Source organism: Eublepharis macularius, chromosome 9, assembly GCF_028583425.1.
Source record: "Eublepharis macularius isolate TG4126 chromosome 9, MPM_Emac_v1.0, whole genome shotgun sequence".
NCBI classification, from domain to species: Eukaryota; Metazoa; Chordata; class Lepidosauria; order Squamata; family Eublepharidae; genus Eublepharis; species Eublepharis macularius.
Window position 1 is genome coordinate 74,439,228 of NC_072798.1, and position 16,992 is coordinate 74,456,219.

At 40.7% G+C, this 16,992-nt stretch overlaps 2 protein-coding genes across 3 annotated transcripts in view; one reads left to right on the forward strand and one right to left on the reverse strand.

Moving 5' to 3' along the window:
* IMMP2L (inner mitochondrial membrane peptidase subunit 2) overlaps positions 1 to 16,992 on the reverse strand; it is a 665,729-nt gene that overhangs the window by 421,475 nt on the left and 227,262 nt on the right. The window lies entirely within an intron of this gene.
* The window catches only part of LRRN3 (leucine rich repeat neuronal 3), a 70,059-nt gene that overhangs the window by 49,397 nt on the left and 3,670 nt on the right, over positions 1 to 16,992 (forward strand). The window lies entirely within an intron of this gene.

Sequence of the window (16,992 nt, forward strand, 5' to 3'; positions counted from 1 at the left end):
CACAGTGTTCAGTCAGTGATGGCCTGTTTAGATGCACAAACTTGGATGTTGCAATTGAATGTTATGAAATGCATCTTGTGAAGCAAGCCTTAGTGCCTTCCATATGTAACACTGTTCACATACAAAGGTAAACATTTCATGATAGAAAGAAATTAACTTTATGAAACCAATATAGGCAAGATAGTGCAGATTCTTTATTAAATTAGATACCCTTCATATTGCTATACTACTGACGTTCACCTATTTATTACATTTCTATCCCATCCATCTTCCAAGGTACTCAGGCAGGTTCAGGAACTGCCCTCGCCACAAAAGTTCCTCCCTTTGCCTTCTCTTCTAAAAGCACCCCATTCCCGCCCTCAGTCCACCTATGCACTTGCAGTCCAAAGCTCTTCTCTGTATCAAGAAGCCGTCATTCTGGTTCTTCTTTCTGCCATATGACTCTGATTTCACAGGACTTCACATCCTAGGCTTGTGAGTGTTGTGCACCACATGAGGCTGCCGAGACTCTAGGTCTGGAAAGACTGAAGACCACTGCACTAAATTATACTGGCTCTCATACAGGTATACATTCCCATCTCCATAAATACATCCTCAACCATTGTAATTTACCAATCAGCACTTCATCACCATACAAGTGAACTAAATTAATGCAAATGGCAAACTTTCTCTCTCTCCCATATTCAGACTTAATTGAACCTTCTGCTTCTAAGCAAGTCTGCATGTTTTATATCCTTTCATTAAAGCACTGCACCTACCAAACTATTTTGTTTTGCACATTACAGAGGTCACTAATGAAATGTGGCTGTTCACAATTCAGCACATGGAATGACTCTGCAGCTAAAGAAATGAAATTTCCTCTGTCAAGCATTCCTTAAGTGACTTTCACTGTTGTTCTTGCTAATGGCCAGTAAAGCCGACAGGATCCAATTACAAACACACAGTTTATAACAAAGGTCTGAAGAGGATAAATCAAGTTTAATATTAGATTACCAGTACTAGAAAGGCTAAGGAGAAAAAATGGAGGTGTGGGGGAAAGAAGGCAAGGAATGTCTTCCATGTAACGTCTAGGGAAAGGAAATACAAAGCGTATTTTATTTGGTATAAAACATCAACAATACAATGAATAAAAATTAAGTATTAACAGGTCTGCAAAACCAGAAAACTTATGCTCCATATCCAGAAACATCAATACACCCTGGATGCCAAACTTTTCCTTAAATGTAATTTCTCTTTTAGAAAGAGAGTTTTACACAGAAATAAAGAAAGGAATGCTCAAACATGAAAAAGACTGAGATGTTGGATCCAAACGTTATGGAACCAGAGAAAACCAGCTTTTTCTTATGCCTTTCTTACTCTGTTGACTCCCCACATTGCTCCCCATGCTGTTTTGGGGGGCAGGGCTGTCATGCAGTCCTAACATTTTGGGAAGTTTAGTGTGTTATAGCAAGAGGCAGAAGAGAAAGTTCTGTTCTATTAGCAGAACTCCAGCAAGAACATTTGTATCTAACCCTTTAGGGGCAACTGATAAAGGCCTAATACTTGTGTCAAGGCCTGCCCCAAATCTGACAAAAAGAATTAAAATGATTTTTTTTTAATGACTATGGATGTTTCCTGAATGGAAGTCAGATGTTAGGGAGGGTCTCCTTTGTTCAGTGACCCATCCGAGTGTGGTCCCTTCAAGCTGAGGGGAGGTCTGGCTTGTGAGCTAACAGAACCTTTGCAAATTGTTGGTGTACATGTAGTGAGAAGCAGCTAGCTGATGATGAAGCGCCTTGGCACTTCCCTCCCCAGAATCCTGATGAGGGGTAGTGAATCTGTTGCCTTGCAGATTACCTCTTTGCCTCCAACTGTGCAAATATGACACAGACATCATAAATCTCCAGCGCTCCCTCATCCAAGGAAAGTCGACCCTGAAGTTTGTCACTATATATAACAAGTGCATAAGGTCTCCTGGGAGCAGGGCATATATAGTGGCTTATTTTGTTTTTAAGACAGGGAGCCTCAAAATGAAAACTCTTCTGTTATCTCCATATGGAGGAACCTAAGAAATATAATAAACTAGAGTGGTGTGATGAAGAATAAGAAAATTACACCAATCAACGAAGACATCTGTGTACCTGTAAATAAGATAAAGAAAATAATAAATTATTGAAGCGGGAACATTTTGAGCGGCAGAAAGAAACTGTTAGCAATTAGTAGTTTACGCTAATTTCGAAATCCATAAAATGCAAAACACACGGGCAAAAAAGACTGGACAGGCTTTTACTTAAAGTGCTAATGAGGAGCTACATTGGTTGCATAAATTTCTTCCTTGGAAGTTAAAAAGTTAACCAACAGTAACTTCCTAAGCAGGGTTACTTCCTTCTATGCCCATTGACTTCAGTGGACTTAGAAAGCTGTGACTCTGCTTAGGATTTTATTGGAAGCCTCTATCATAATAATGCCCCTGGGGAAACTATAATGTCTCTTGAATTATCTCTTGATTATACTCAATCTTGAGCCCTCATTCTAGAAATCTTTTTGCATATATAATAATGTAAGTAAGATCCTGAGGGAATTTGAAATAAATACAAGAGTACCCATCTTTTTTAAAAAGTGTACCCATTTTTTAAGTAATCCCAGAAACTGTTGTGCCATAATAGTGAAAAATGTCTAACTGTAAACATGCAGGCTCATCCTAATTTATTTTTAATTTTTGGTTTAGCAACTAGTCAAGTGCTTTATAAAGAAACAAGCAATAAAAGAACAGGCGAGCTTTGGTAACAATTGAACAAAGATTTATCTTAGCAAGTAAATACGGGCAAAGCCCAAAGAAACATTTTATGCAGCTTTTGTGACATTCATTGCTGCTTTGATTTATCACGATTAACTGTGGTATAAAGAGGGGAACAGCAACACTTACAAGTGTGCACTCTCTCTCTGACACAGCGATTCTCTGGTTTGACATAGGCGCTCTTCCTGTAGTTCAGTTCTGTTGGCCTTTGTGATTTCAGCTTGCAAGGGACTGGAACTTGCATTGGGACTGGCGTTTGCATAAGGATTGCCTTTGCTTAAGGTTTCCATTTGCCCGGAAAGCCTCAGGAATGTTTCTCCCACAATAAACAAGGAAGAGTGGCTGGGGGCAGCTTGTTCAGGGGCCCATAGAATTGCATCCTGGGTCCAATCTTCCATCATTTTAGAAGCAGCTTTAATGGACTGAACTAGCAATTTCTGTGTGTATTTTTTGCTCACTTTTTCTGCTATGCACACCCCTGCATCTGGGTCACCACCACTTAAGTTAGGTATGTTTCTCATTTTGTTTGTGGCACTGTTTCATTTTGTAAAGAGGTTTATCCAACAGCAATGGCTTTAAGAAGGAGTAGGTTAGGTATAGTCACGTTATGATGCTGAATCAGAAAGTGTTTATACTCCCAACAATATGGTATGGGGAAACTGCTCTGCAAAAGTGGCTGGCGTACATAGTAAAATATTTAGGTCCTAGCAACAGTGCAGCTATTGTTATTTTACAAGAGTATTTTACTGCATTAAAATATGCAACATTTCATACCAGAAAACCTGGCAACATGATACCACAGGAACTGCATGACTCACTAGGCCTTGCTGCTTCCTACTCTTTGACAAAGCCACCCCCCAAAAAAGCGATGGTTAAGAGTTTCAGGTTAGGATCTGGGAGATCAGGCCATGGAAGATTCAAGTCACCACTCTGCTGTGGAAGCTCACGAGGTGACCTTGGACCACTTCCACATTCTCACTTATGTCACAGGGTTGTTTTGAGGATGAAATGGAGGGGAGGTAATTTGTTTTAGGTCCATTGTGGAGAAAGACAGGGTATAAATGAAGCAAATTAATAATAAATATAACTCAAGATAGGAGGCAGATAAAAAGTTGGAGAGGTAAGGATATGCGTGTTGCTTGGAGGAGGAAATGAGGAAATAGCGTGAGGACAGGGATGCTCAGGAAAGTGATATGCCTCCCACAAATCAAAGCAGGTTCCTCACCATGAAACTGGGCCCAGCAGCCAGCACTCTGCAACTGGGACATAGCTTTCCCAGGTAAGGAGGAAAGAAAGGTAAAGAGGGGCAAGTAAAGGTTGGGTGGGAGGGAAGGAAGGAAGAAAGGAAGAAGGAAAAAGGGGTAGGGGTCTTTTGGGGAAGAACAAAAGGAAATAGTGGGGGAGAGGAAAATGAGACAGATGCTCCCTACAAGTCCTTGACAGTGCCCTGCTTGTAAGAAGTCTTATGTCTATAATGGTTGGCTCATCTCCAGCTACAAGAAGCTTTTTGCAATATACAGACTTTCCAGATTGTTTGCCTGGAATGGTCCACAAACTGGCAGCTTTCCTGTCTTACATTCAATACAAAACATTTTAAGTCTTTGGCTCTCCTTCAGGCAACATCTAGCCCAGAGAGTAAAAAGAGAAAGGCAGAAGAACATGTTAGGGGTTCAGAAAGTGAAGTATTGTAACTGTTAACTTACAGTAAACTATTTCAAGTACAAGCAAAGTCAAGGGAAAGGGATGAATGCATCCAATTACTTTCACCTTGCAGGCAAAAAAATTCCTTTACCCAGAAATCAATCCTGGTATGAATTATAATTTGTGTCTTACCCATGAACCTGAACACCAACTGCGTTCACCAGGAAGAGGCTTTGTAGAAAGGTTATTCTGGAAAACAAAGGCCAGCAACTTCAAAGCTGATCTATACTTTGCAGAGAATTAGTAGCAGCATTCTAGATTGCACCACTTGAGATGGCAGGTGTAGGATCACATTTTTAATGTTCAGTCATACACATAAGATTCCCACAGTCCAGTAAACTAGCACTTCAGGTTCAGGACCATGTAAAACCTATCAGTGAAATTCCATCAGGTAGGTTGTCATGTTGGTCGGAGTAGAATAGCAGGATCTGAGTCCAGTGGTACCTTAGAGACTGACAAGATTTTCAGGGTATAAGTTTTCAAGAGTCCAAGCTCCCTTCTTCAGATCTGCCACTGGACTCAAATCCTGCTGTTTGAAATTCTAGTCCACTACATGGAAAGAGTTTTGTATATGGGAGCTTTGTACATGGGAGAGTAATGAAACATATGATCCTCAAACCAGCAGTCTAAAGTGGAACAGTCTACCTTAGTACCATGTCATTCTATAGAAGCCATCAAGAATTAGGATGACAAATAGTTATTATCCATGGTAGTTTTTCTCTTTATCAGTATTTATGCTGTGGTCCCTTATTATTTTTGGTTTTTTACTTGGTACTCTCAGCGAGACCTCCATCCACAATTCTTCATATTTGAATAAACATATAATTCCCTACATAGAGAACACCTAAACAGGTCTGCCTATTCAGAAGTAAGTCCCATTTTATTCAATGACCCTTACTCCTAGTAAAGTATATTTAGGATTACAATCTAGGAGAAAGAATGTTCTGAGAAAGGAAGTCCAAAGTTTGGACTGAAGGAAGGAATGTTGCTCAAGGTTGTTATGTTACATGCCCCTGTCAGGTTGCCAGGTCCCCCTACCCCCCAGGTGGGAGGCCTGGCACTTACCATTGTGGTGTCCTCATGTACGCACATGCTCCCAGCCCATGCAATGACATCACTTCCAGGATCAGGCCAATATTGGACTGCTGCGGAGCGTGAGAGTGCTGCTGTGTTTGGCAGAGGCCCTATTTGGCCCCAATTTGGCTCAGATCGGCCTGCTGCAGAGTGTGGGAGCACTGCTGCACTCCACAGCAGCCCAATACAGCCCCAAATTGGGCCGCTGCAGCATGCAGGAGTGTGCTGCACTGCCTAGGGGCACGCCCTTCCAACCTCCGAGAGCTTGCTATCTCCCGCCAACCTTGGTGGATCGGCAGGCAAGGTGGCAAACCCCCAGGAGTTTGCCTGCCACCAGCAGGCACCTGGGAACCGTAGCCCACCAAAATCTTACTCTTTTCCCAGACATAACACTTAACACCTAAATTGCCATATATTTAGATGCTAACTATGAATATGAAATAATTCAGACCTGTCAGTGTTAACACTAAGGATATCTGTTTTCCCTTTCCACAAACATGTCCCCTCCACTTCAGTTTAGTGATTTAACAAGTTTATCTGATGTTCTTAGATTTCCCTCATATAGTACCGCCAAGGTTTTACTGAGGTAAATATGTCTCTTGCTGTGCCAAGTGGTTTGCACATTTGAGTTCTCAGGAAAAAGATAATGTAGTAAACTGAAATTCACATGATCATAAAACTAAAACGGAGTAAAAAATAATAATGACTTCCTTCTGACCAGACAAGCAGCCCACTCTTTCCCCTTTTTGTTAGTAATCTTTTCCTGTCCTTACACAAGAGCAGCAATAACATAAATTATGGAATGCCTATTTCAACAGTTTTCTTTGAGAGGTAGCTTTGTAAATACAGCTGTGTTTTGGGAATCCTTACCACCTCTAAATAGGCCCATGTGAAATGAACTGTTTTCCTCATTACCAGCAGGGCATATTGCATTCAAACTGACACACTGAAAAAAAAAACATTTATGTCTGCTAAATTGGGAGACGAAGAGAGACTGTTAGTGTCTTACATTTTCTTCTCAGTCCACTCTAAAAGGCTCTGAGCTCCAGAGATGAAAAACAATGTTCAGTTTTATCCATTCCAGTTCAAATATGAGATACACACATCCCTCGAGAATGATGGCATGAGTCACCAGTGACAGCAAGAGGCGCAAGCCTAATTAAGGCATACCAATCATCGTCTACAAGAGAGATAATTAGTCTGCAAAGGGTCACACAGTTGGAAAATCCAGAACATATTTGTTTCAAAAACATCCTGTGTTACTGTCATTGTTAACAGGAGATGCTTTTTGACTATGAGAGATTCCACTGCAAATTATTTTTAATGGTGATTACAGAAAATAATATATTTATGCTAGAAGTTTTAAGGTTCATCCCGTCAGGCACTTCTGCAGTGCTCCCTCAATTTTTTTTTAAAAAATGAGACTTGTTGAGTGATCTTATAAAGCCAGTGCCTTCTCATTCACAAATGCATTGCTGTTTTCAAAACATCCCTATGCAGCAAATCATTCTTTCCCCCATTGCACAGATGAGACAGACATTGTGGTGTACCGGGTATAGTACTGGACTAGGACCTGGGAGATCAAAGTTCAAATCCCCCATTGGTCACAAAGCACACAAGGTGACCTTGGGCTAGAGATGGGCACGAACAGAAAAAAACCCGAACATGTTGTTTGTTGTTCATTGCCATCCATGAACAGGGACTCAAAAACAACCACGAACATGGCCCTGTTCACGAACATGTTTGTGGTTGGCTGTTCGTGGGGACCAGCAGGCACTCCTGCAGCAATCATCCAAGTCAAGATCCCTATTGCACCACTCCCAGAAACCTTATCTGAGCAGGCAGCAGGAAAGGTACCAATAATAAATAATAACTTGGCCCAGAGCCCGGCAGCAGTGCTGGAACTTGAAGGAGTAGATCCCTATCCCACCACACACAAAGAAAATTCAAGCTCCAATGCATTCTCTCTATCAAAATGCCAACAGCAACTGTCTCTCCACTGTCTGCAAAGTCAGAGCTGGGAGCTTCCCTCCCCCCTAGTCTTTGCTCCCTTGTTGTAACAAATTTGGAGCTCCACACTTGAAAGGAAGACCTGCCTATCAAGCTAAATTGGGCTTAGATTGGGGTTTCCAGGGCAACAGCAAGAGTTCAGACACAGTTCAGACAATCCCTGCCTAAGTTGCCAAGGGAATTGATTGCAGGTGCTAGACTGTCTGGCTTGATGAACAGCAACAAAAAGCAATGAACGAGGCTTGCAACGAACACCTGTTCATTTAGAATGGGGCCTCATGAACAGCTTGTTCGCAAACAGCAGATTGGGTTGTTCATAGCTTTTTTTTGTTCGTATTGCTGTTCGTGCCCATCTCTACCTTGGGCCAGTCACTCACTCTCTTAGCCTAACCAATCTCACAAGTTTATTGTGAGTAAAATAGATGCCTGGAGAGAATCCTGTATGCTGCTTTGAACCTTAGCAGAAGAGTAAAAAACATTATATTAAACAAGTCTGAAAAACAATGATTTGCCACACTGTGGCAATGGCTTGACATAGACTTCAATCAAGTTCTTTATCTACAATGCCATGACGGATCTTGGGTGTGAGTGAATGATGACTGTACTACCACTACACATAGCATCATGAAATTTCATTTTAAGACAACAGCATGCAAAGAACTAATAACAACAACAACATTCAATTTTTATACCACCCATTCAGGACAATTTAACGCCCGCTCAGAGTGGTTTACAAAGTCTGTTATTATTAGCCTCACAACAATCACCCTGTGAGACAGGTGGGGCTGAGAGAGCTCTGAAAGAGCTGTGACTGACCAAGATCACCAAGCTAGCTTCAAGCGGAGGAGTAGGGGAAAAGTAAAAGGTACATAGACAGATATTTTCTGGTATGAATTAGTTGTCTCTTATTTGTATGAAATATTATAGGGTTCCATTCCATATTAATGGAATAGAACCAAAAAACAGAGATACAAGTGGTTCTCTACAAAAAAGGATTTACAGAAGCACAAAAAAGAATAAAAAATCAAGTTGATTCAAGAAAATAATGTAACATATATGTACGCATCTATGAGTGTGTGCATATGAGTCTGTATGGTAGGGAGGCTTACACTAACTTGCAGGTCCAGTGCCACCGTTGAGGCGGTGAGGCAGGGGCCGCAGGGGCCGCAGGGCTGGAGGTGGCGCTGGAGGGGGTGCCGGGGGCGGAGATGCGTGCTACGCCAACACCGCCCAGCCCCATGCCACCGGCGCCACACGCCCCCGGGCGGGCGCAGCAACCATGGGCCAGGGACAGCAGGCGGCTGGGACGGCATGTGGAGCACGGGCCATCACATGATGATGTCATCACGCAGTCCAGGGAAGTGTGCGCACTCTGCACGTGCGCAAGGATGGCCTCAGGCGCCAGTAACCCTGGCGCCAGGGCTGCTTACTTGTCTCAATGAATGGAGTAGTTCAAGCCGGCACAGTCAAGATGCCCCACCTTAGTATAATGCTATTTCTACATCCAACAACTGTGTATTAAGCCAGAACTGTCTTAAAAATAAGACAACAAGGAAATGAGAAGCTTGATCATTTCCCAGCATGCCATTTGTAGCTGGCAACTAGTGATATAACTTCTTTGCCAGAGGCATATTATCTTATAACAAGAAATGTTCTAGTATATAGTAAAGTATTTATGTTCACTTTACATAATAAACTTGCATTCTTACTGACCATTAGAAAATGTGCGCAAAATGTCTCTAATTAAAAGCATTTGTACCATTTCATTCTGTAATATCGAAGCTATGAAACAGAGATGAAATTTACCCCCCCCCCCACACACACAATTAAAAACAAAATATCCGCTTGTTCACAGCCTAGCTTAATTTTGAACAGTAGAGTGCGGCCAACTCTCATGCCTTAAGTATACTGTATGCTTCCCCCCCCCCTTTTTTTTTTGGTTCAAGGTGAGAAATTAATCTCAGGTGCACAAATGAAAAATCAATACAACCAGCTGACACAGGCAAAGCCCACAATAACTTGTCAAAACAATTCAACTTCTCCTTTCCAAAGATCATTTCATAAAGAATGAGAATATTGCTGCACAGTTGATTGTGGGCTTTGATTTCTTTGAACAGGTTAAAAATATCTTCTAGTTAGGTAGCAGAGAGTCGCTGCATGTTCTTCACTCTGGTATAAAAACATGCAGGCATGAAATATCTGCACATTAACAGTAAATCACCACTCACCGGGCTTGGCACATATAAATTTGCTCAAGACTCAGTTATTAGCATTTCCCTTTAAAACCATGTTGTATGGCTTGACCATAAAGTGCAGGAAAGAGGCTCTTTTCTTAGTATTTTCAATGTTTTTCAACAAACCCCTACTTTCTTTCTCCAGAGTTCATATGCTGTGTATGAATAATTCTTCCAGAATCTAACCTAATTCCCTAGATTAGACAATTAGCTAAAATAATTAGAGAAAAAGGAAAAGGATTATTCTTTCAGCTGAAGATCAAAATTTGAGTCCAAGGAATTATAAACAGAAGAAAAATAAGTGCTAGTGGTGTTCCAGGCATGTTTACACAAGAATTTGCAAAAGAGTTCTCAGTGTTATGCTAAGCAGGCTTCTTTAATTCTCACATGCAGCAGCTGGACAAGTTCTAGTGTAAGATCTTGCACAAACATGCAAGTGCTGCTATGCCACTGAATACCATTTGGTGGGGAAGAACAGCAAGAGGGCTTGTTGACTTCATGCCCAGCTCACAAGCATCTCGCTAATCACTGTTGGAAATATGATGTAGGACGTGTTCCATAAGGCACCCATTTATGTTCTTAATTCTTCAAGACACACTAAACACAATTAACCAATTCCATAACAAGGTTCCATATTGCTAAAAAACATGAGAGCTTTCAGTGTTAGACACTTTCTGTTTAATTGTGAACATTCATTTTCTAATTGCCATATTGAACACAAACCAAAAAGGCACGTGAATGGCAGAAGTTTAGATACTTATTTTCAGTCTTCTGTGTATAGATCCAGAAGAGAACAATGATCTTTGTCTCCCTCCTTTCTTGATGCCAAGGTTGCAGTGTAGTGAGAATAGGGTTGTGTGGAAATGCCCCTCTTTGTACAGGTAACACAAATATTTGTTCCAGAAAGCAGATTTTCTGCTGATTACCACTACAGCACCCCATACATCTCACACTATTCCCAGGGGTGCCATAAATCACAGGAATAGCTTTTTGGACTGAGAATAAGGGGCTAAGCTAAATCAAGAAGGGGGCAGATAATGGCCATTCATTTTGAGAAAGCTGCACCCTTCCTGCCAGTGACTTTTTTTAAAAAGTCCAAATATGCTAGAGCCTAATAAAGGTTTATTTACAACTCCAAGGTAATTCTGACCCCGATAATACACTTTTATTTTACCTTCATCCCCACACTGTGTTGCTCTGAATTTGAAATTTTTCAAAGAAATCATGCTAATGTTTCTCCCATAAAGTCTGTTATGGAACAGTAAAATACTTCTCAAGATTCAGTTCATTTTTAAGTCTTTTGTGCACAGCCAGAATAGGCTGATGAGGAATGTAGCTCATAAAATTAATGCCAGATTTTGATGCACAGACTATTTGTGCATTATGTTTATTTCACCAATGGCCAGAAGTGTACCTAATTCAATGGAACAGATATATTTTGATCATTATGTTTTGTACCAATGTTAGTTTGCATTGCAAATTAATTGGCTTGTCATCGTAAAATTACATTAGAAAACGTCAAGGCAGCAGAATGTTTCACTTGTATATCTAGCTCACACATGGTTCATTTTATTTATGTACTTTAAAAAACACTGCAAGTTAAAACCCTTAACACTTACATATCAAAGGAAAAAAGGCGATAGAGCACAACAAAATCTCGTTTTAGAGATACTATACAAAAGCATCTGTGTGAATCAAGTGCCTCTGTCCTTTCAGAAGTAATTATGTGATTGTCTGTTTAGCTGTGGAGGAGTTCTGTCTGTACGAAGATGACTGAATTAGATGTGTAGTGATTCAATCTGGAATACCTCATATTAACTGAAAGCCAGTGAAATGTAGGATATGGGCAGTACTGGAGATAGCATTATTATGCTGTTATGGTCCACAGTGTACAATTCATTTTGTGCCTTGTTATGATAACAGGTCAATCTATTTTTAATAGCGTTTCAAGTTGTGAAGCACTTTAAAATACTGTAAAATCATACATCTAATTTTGAACCTAGCCCCCAGCATGTGGATCAAACAATCTGCCCAGTGGTACCAGAGCCATACAGGAAGGAATCCTTGCACAAAAATCCCCAAGGTTCAGAAAGATGGAATAAAACCCTGCAAAACGGATAAGTGATATATGCAGACATGCTCACATCACAACTTCAACAACAAAAAAGTTCTTGCAAGATAGTGCACAGCATTAGCAATCCCATATAAACAGGAATGCAGGAGAGAAGATATGGGAGGAGGGCAATAAGTGGCGACAGGAGTGTGGAGTAAGCAAGAGGGAGCAAAGTGAGGTCAGATGAGAAGGATGGGATCACCTCTCCCCTAAAAGTTCCTGTGGGTCCCCATTTTGCACTACATAAGAACTGACAAATAACAATGGTTATATTTTTCTGTATATATGTAAAAATTATTGTATAGAGAAACAATTGACAACAACTTACAACTATATGGTTCAGGATAAAATGTTTCAAACAAAGAAAATATAGATGACTTCTAGAAGCACTGTATGTTTCTCTCACTGGCAGCAGCAGTTTTCATTTCAGATAACATTTATCACTGGCAGAATAGTTACTAGTTATCGGAAAGTTGTAAGTCAGTTTTACAGATAAGGACTCAGCAGCCAACAAATGAGAAGAGAGAGAGCCAAATCAGATGTTAGTAGAGACTTTTATATGCTTTACATCTTTGATGTCACCCTTTGCCAAGGATGCTGCAGTTCCGGTCCATTTTTTAACCAACAACATCTAAAAATACATTCATCAATGTCAACAAGCTACTGGCCTTATCTTATATTTTTTAAACAGTGCTACCATTGTGACTTGTAGTTGTTAATGCAAGATGGCATAGTGAAAAACAGAGAAAGGTGTAATATGGTGTGACTGAATCCTTTAAGTATGTAGCATTTACTCTGTGGTGTGTACTGTAAGTTACATTGAAGTTAGCCCAGGTTACAGTGCAACTTGATGCAGTCTAAACTCATTAATTTCAAAATGGACTCAGACTGGAGCACCTTTGCTAGGATTACACAGTTACAATGCAATCTAAAGCAATTACACCATTCTATGTTCATTGAAGTCAATAGAATTCCAATGGTGTAACTTTGTTTAGGACTGTAATGTAACAGAGGGAGAATAGTGACATACCACATGCTCTGCATGCAGATGGTACCAAGTTAAATACATAAGAAGAAACCTGCTGATTCAGACAAGTGGTCCATCTAGTCCAAACTTTTTGCTGCACACAGTGGCCAACCAACAGGGCTGTAATGTTTAATTTGGATTTTATTTCTGCTTCCTAATGTGGGGTTTTTTTAAAATTGTTACTGTGAATTTAAATGTAGGCCTTTAAGGAAAGAAGAAGAGGGGCTGGTTGACTGAATGGATTGCAATTTGATTGGATGGCAGCTGTAATCTAAAGGCAGAGTGAACTGCAGTTTTTAGTCTGTGCGCTGAGAGGAAGTGTTAATTCTGGAAAAATCAGGCAAAGTGTATGGAGAAAGGATTCTTTCTAAAGCAGACAAACTGTGTAGCATCCTGAGAGCCTAATCTTGTTTAAATCAGGTAAACTATGTGTGCACTTGGGTCAGTTTGTGTATATCTGTGAGAGAGTGTCAGTTTGGTGTGGTGGTTAAAAGGGGCAGGACCCTAATCTGAAGAACTGGGTTTGATTCCCCACTCCTGTGCTTGAAGCCAGCAGGGTGACCTTGAGTCAGTCACAGCATCTGGGAGCTCTCTCAGCCCCACCCACCTCACAGGGTGATTCTTGTGAGGATAATAATAGCATACTTCGTAAAACACTGAGTGGGTGTTAAGTTATCCAGAAAGGTGGTATATAAATTGAATGTTATAATTATTATTATCTAGGTCAGGCAAGCTGTGTGGAAAGACCATTTATGTGGATGAGATGAGAGTGAAGATCCATGTGGAAAATTAGTCTGCATAACAGTCTGTGGATATACCTTTAAGAAGAGATACTTTCTTTGGAAACCACCAAGTTTAAGAATCATTCTGAAACCAATAACAAAAATTTCAACGATCACATTTATGTACTTATAAATAAATTCCACTTTTGTTGAAGAAAAAAAAGATTCCCTATTTATCTCACAGCCACCCCCATGCACTGACTGCTCTGTCACACTACCATCTACAACAAGTGTTCCTAAAATACCAGTTAAAAAGCCTTTGGTGGCAGCAAAAACCTTTTGAGGGAGTCATGGTAGCAGCAATATAAACGTCACCGGGGTCATTTAGTAGAAAAAGAGCTGCAGGAACTCATTAGCTCAACTCATTAGCATAACTCATTAGAATATGCCACTTCCCTTGCCATCACCGGAAATTTGTCATTAGCATAATTGGTTTGATCAGGCCCAAAATGGCTGGGATTCGGCTGCTGCCAGATGGCAGAGTGTTCCCCCACCTGGCAGTGGCCCAATTAGGGCCGTTTTGGCCCCAATCCAGGCCAAAAAGGGCCCAAAATGACTCAAAACGGCCAGTTTGGGCACCTTTTGGCCTGGAATGGGACCAAAACGGCCCAGATTGGGTCAGTGCCGGGCAGGGGAGGGGTTCCCCGCCATGCACTGACCCAGTCCTGGCAGTTTTGGCCCTGATCCCAGCTGAAACGGGCCCCCAGTTCCTCATTTTATGGCCCCTAGGGAATCTAGATATGTTATGGGTATGGCCAGATATCTCACTCATTTGGATGTCCCATCTTATAGAAGAGCTTTCAGCCTGGACCAATGTGAAGTTATCCCTTTAATGGTCATTGAAGGAAAATATAGAAAGATCCCATATGAGGACAGATGCTGCCGTTGGTCCATTGGTGAAGTGGAATCACTTATTCATATGTTCTTTCGCTGTCCTTTCTATCAAGTCTATAGGGACAAGTTTATTTCCCCACTATTAGACAGACCAATTGCAGAGGCAAATAAGGCCTACCTGGAGAAATTCCTAATTGATGAAAATCCAACTATCTCCAGGCAAATAGCCAAATTCTGTCTCTAGTTGGTTAAATTCCATAATAGAAAGAATAGCCATACATAGTCTGTCCTGCTCTTTTTACGATTTTAACTATTTTAATGTCAATGTTTTAAATATTAGAATTACTGTGGTTCCCAGACAACTATATACATTTTAAGACAAGATTTTAAATGCTAAATATATTTTTCTATGTCCTTTACATTTTTACGCTGGATGTAACTGTTCTATTGATTGCTAAGGATGGTTTCTGACTGCAAATAAATTCATTCAAGATTCAGGCTCCAAGTGGCCAAAAATGGCCATTTGGGGCCCATTTGGGCCAGGATCAGGGCCAAAACATCCTGGACCAGGTCAGTGCCAAGCCAGGGAAGCCTCCCCCTCCCAGCACTGACCCAATTGTGGCTGTTCCAGCCCCAATCTCAGCAGAAATGGGATCAAAATGTCCGGAAATGGCCATTTTGGTCCCATTTGGTCCCAGATTGGGGCCAAAACATCCTGGATCAGGTAAGTGCCAGGTGTGGAAGGGTCCCCCTGCCTGGCACTGACCCGATCTGGGCTGTTTCGGCCCTGATCCGGGCTGTTTCGGCGCTGATCCAGGCCAAAACGGGCCCAAAATGGCCAAAAATCCAGGCCAAAACGGCCCCAAATGGCCTAAAGTCAGGTGGGCAGGGCCACCTGACATGTGACCTGTTGGGGGAACTGCCGGAATGGCGTTCCAGCACATTCCCCCTCAAAATGAGCTCTGAAGATCACACAAACCAAAAAGGGAAGATGTTCTCAAGGTATAAGTGGTATACAGAACACCTGAAACTCTCCGTGTGGAAATATAAAGAATGTAGATTGGGACCAGGGCCCTCCTGAGGTAAAAGTTTAAGGTAATGTAAGGAGGAGCTGATATAAAAAGCAAGATATAAAAACAAAAGGTATAAAAACTAAGTAAATCATTACAAGGGCATAGAGGCCAAGGCCTTCCCCTGATGTTGCTTCCTGTGACTGGTATCCAGAGGGCTTCTGCCTCTGAATGCGGAGGTTCCTTTTAGTCACCACAGTTATTAGCCTCTATTCAGTTCCCAGTAACCCTACCTAGTCTAAAATAATAGAAAGAATAGAGTAGGGAAAGACTTGGAGAGCCACTACTCTCTCAGAGGAGAGCATTCTAAACTAGATTAATCAATGGTCTAACGCTCACCACAAACAATTTTGGTTGAACTAATTATTTTTATCATGTACACAGTAGTTTTATAAGACTTCACAAATTTATTGCAGTCATTTTCATAACCTAGGCCAGGTGTGTACTATTTCTTTGTACTAGTACATAAATTGCTTCAAAATAAGCCTATGCTGGTTAGTCTCTGCCAAGTGGGAACAGTCTAGCCAACATCCACAAAATCACACGAGTATTTTGGTATGCCAAACTGGGAAACTGCACTTCTGTTTCTCTGATACTATCCAATGCCCACAAAGCAAGCCTTAAGAGTTTCAAACACAGTTTGGGATATGGTGGAGGGCATTCACAATTTAAAAGGGAAAAACAACAGAATTATTTGTTGCTCCTGTAGACCCAGGCTAGATGAAACACTCTGGAATAAAGATATAAGATTAACACCAAGAAGATAGAATGGGTCACAGTGTTATTGTCATTTATTACAAGGTGCTACTTCATGCTTTCTCAGATTTCAGACTCCCTGACTGGGCATAGAAACATTAAAACATTAATAATTTACAAAAAGTATTTCCAAACATAATTAAAAACATTTGCAAAAAGCAAATATTCATGCTCCTTCAGTTTTAGCTCCTTGAATAACTCTTTAAAGAAAGTACACCAGAATTTTGCATCTACTAGAAATTACAGCAAAGGTGAAAATATTTAAATATTGTTTTTTAAAAAACACTCAACACCTCCCACTGAAATTATGTCCAGTATGACTTCACTAACATAAACTCATTTTCCACTTTTCAGCCACTTAATTTTCAAAACACTTTACATCACTAATATTGTTCAAGAAGAAGCAAAATGCAAATCGTTAGCTATTTATATTAAAGAAGAGAAACTGAGAGGTTCAGAAATATCATAATACATCTCCTAAAAACTTAGCTGGAATAAGTCTTGGAAATTTCTGTGAGAAGAAAATTGTAGAAAATTCTACAATATGGGTGAGCCCATTTGTGGGGAGGGCGGGGTATAAATTGAATAAAATAAATAAATAAATAAATAATCTCT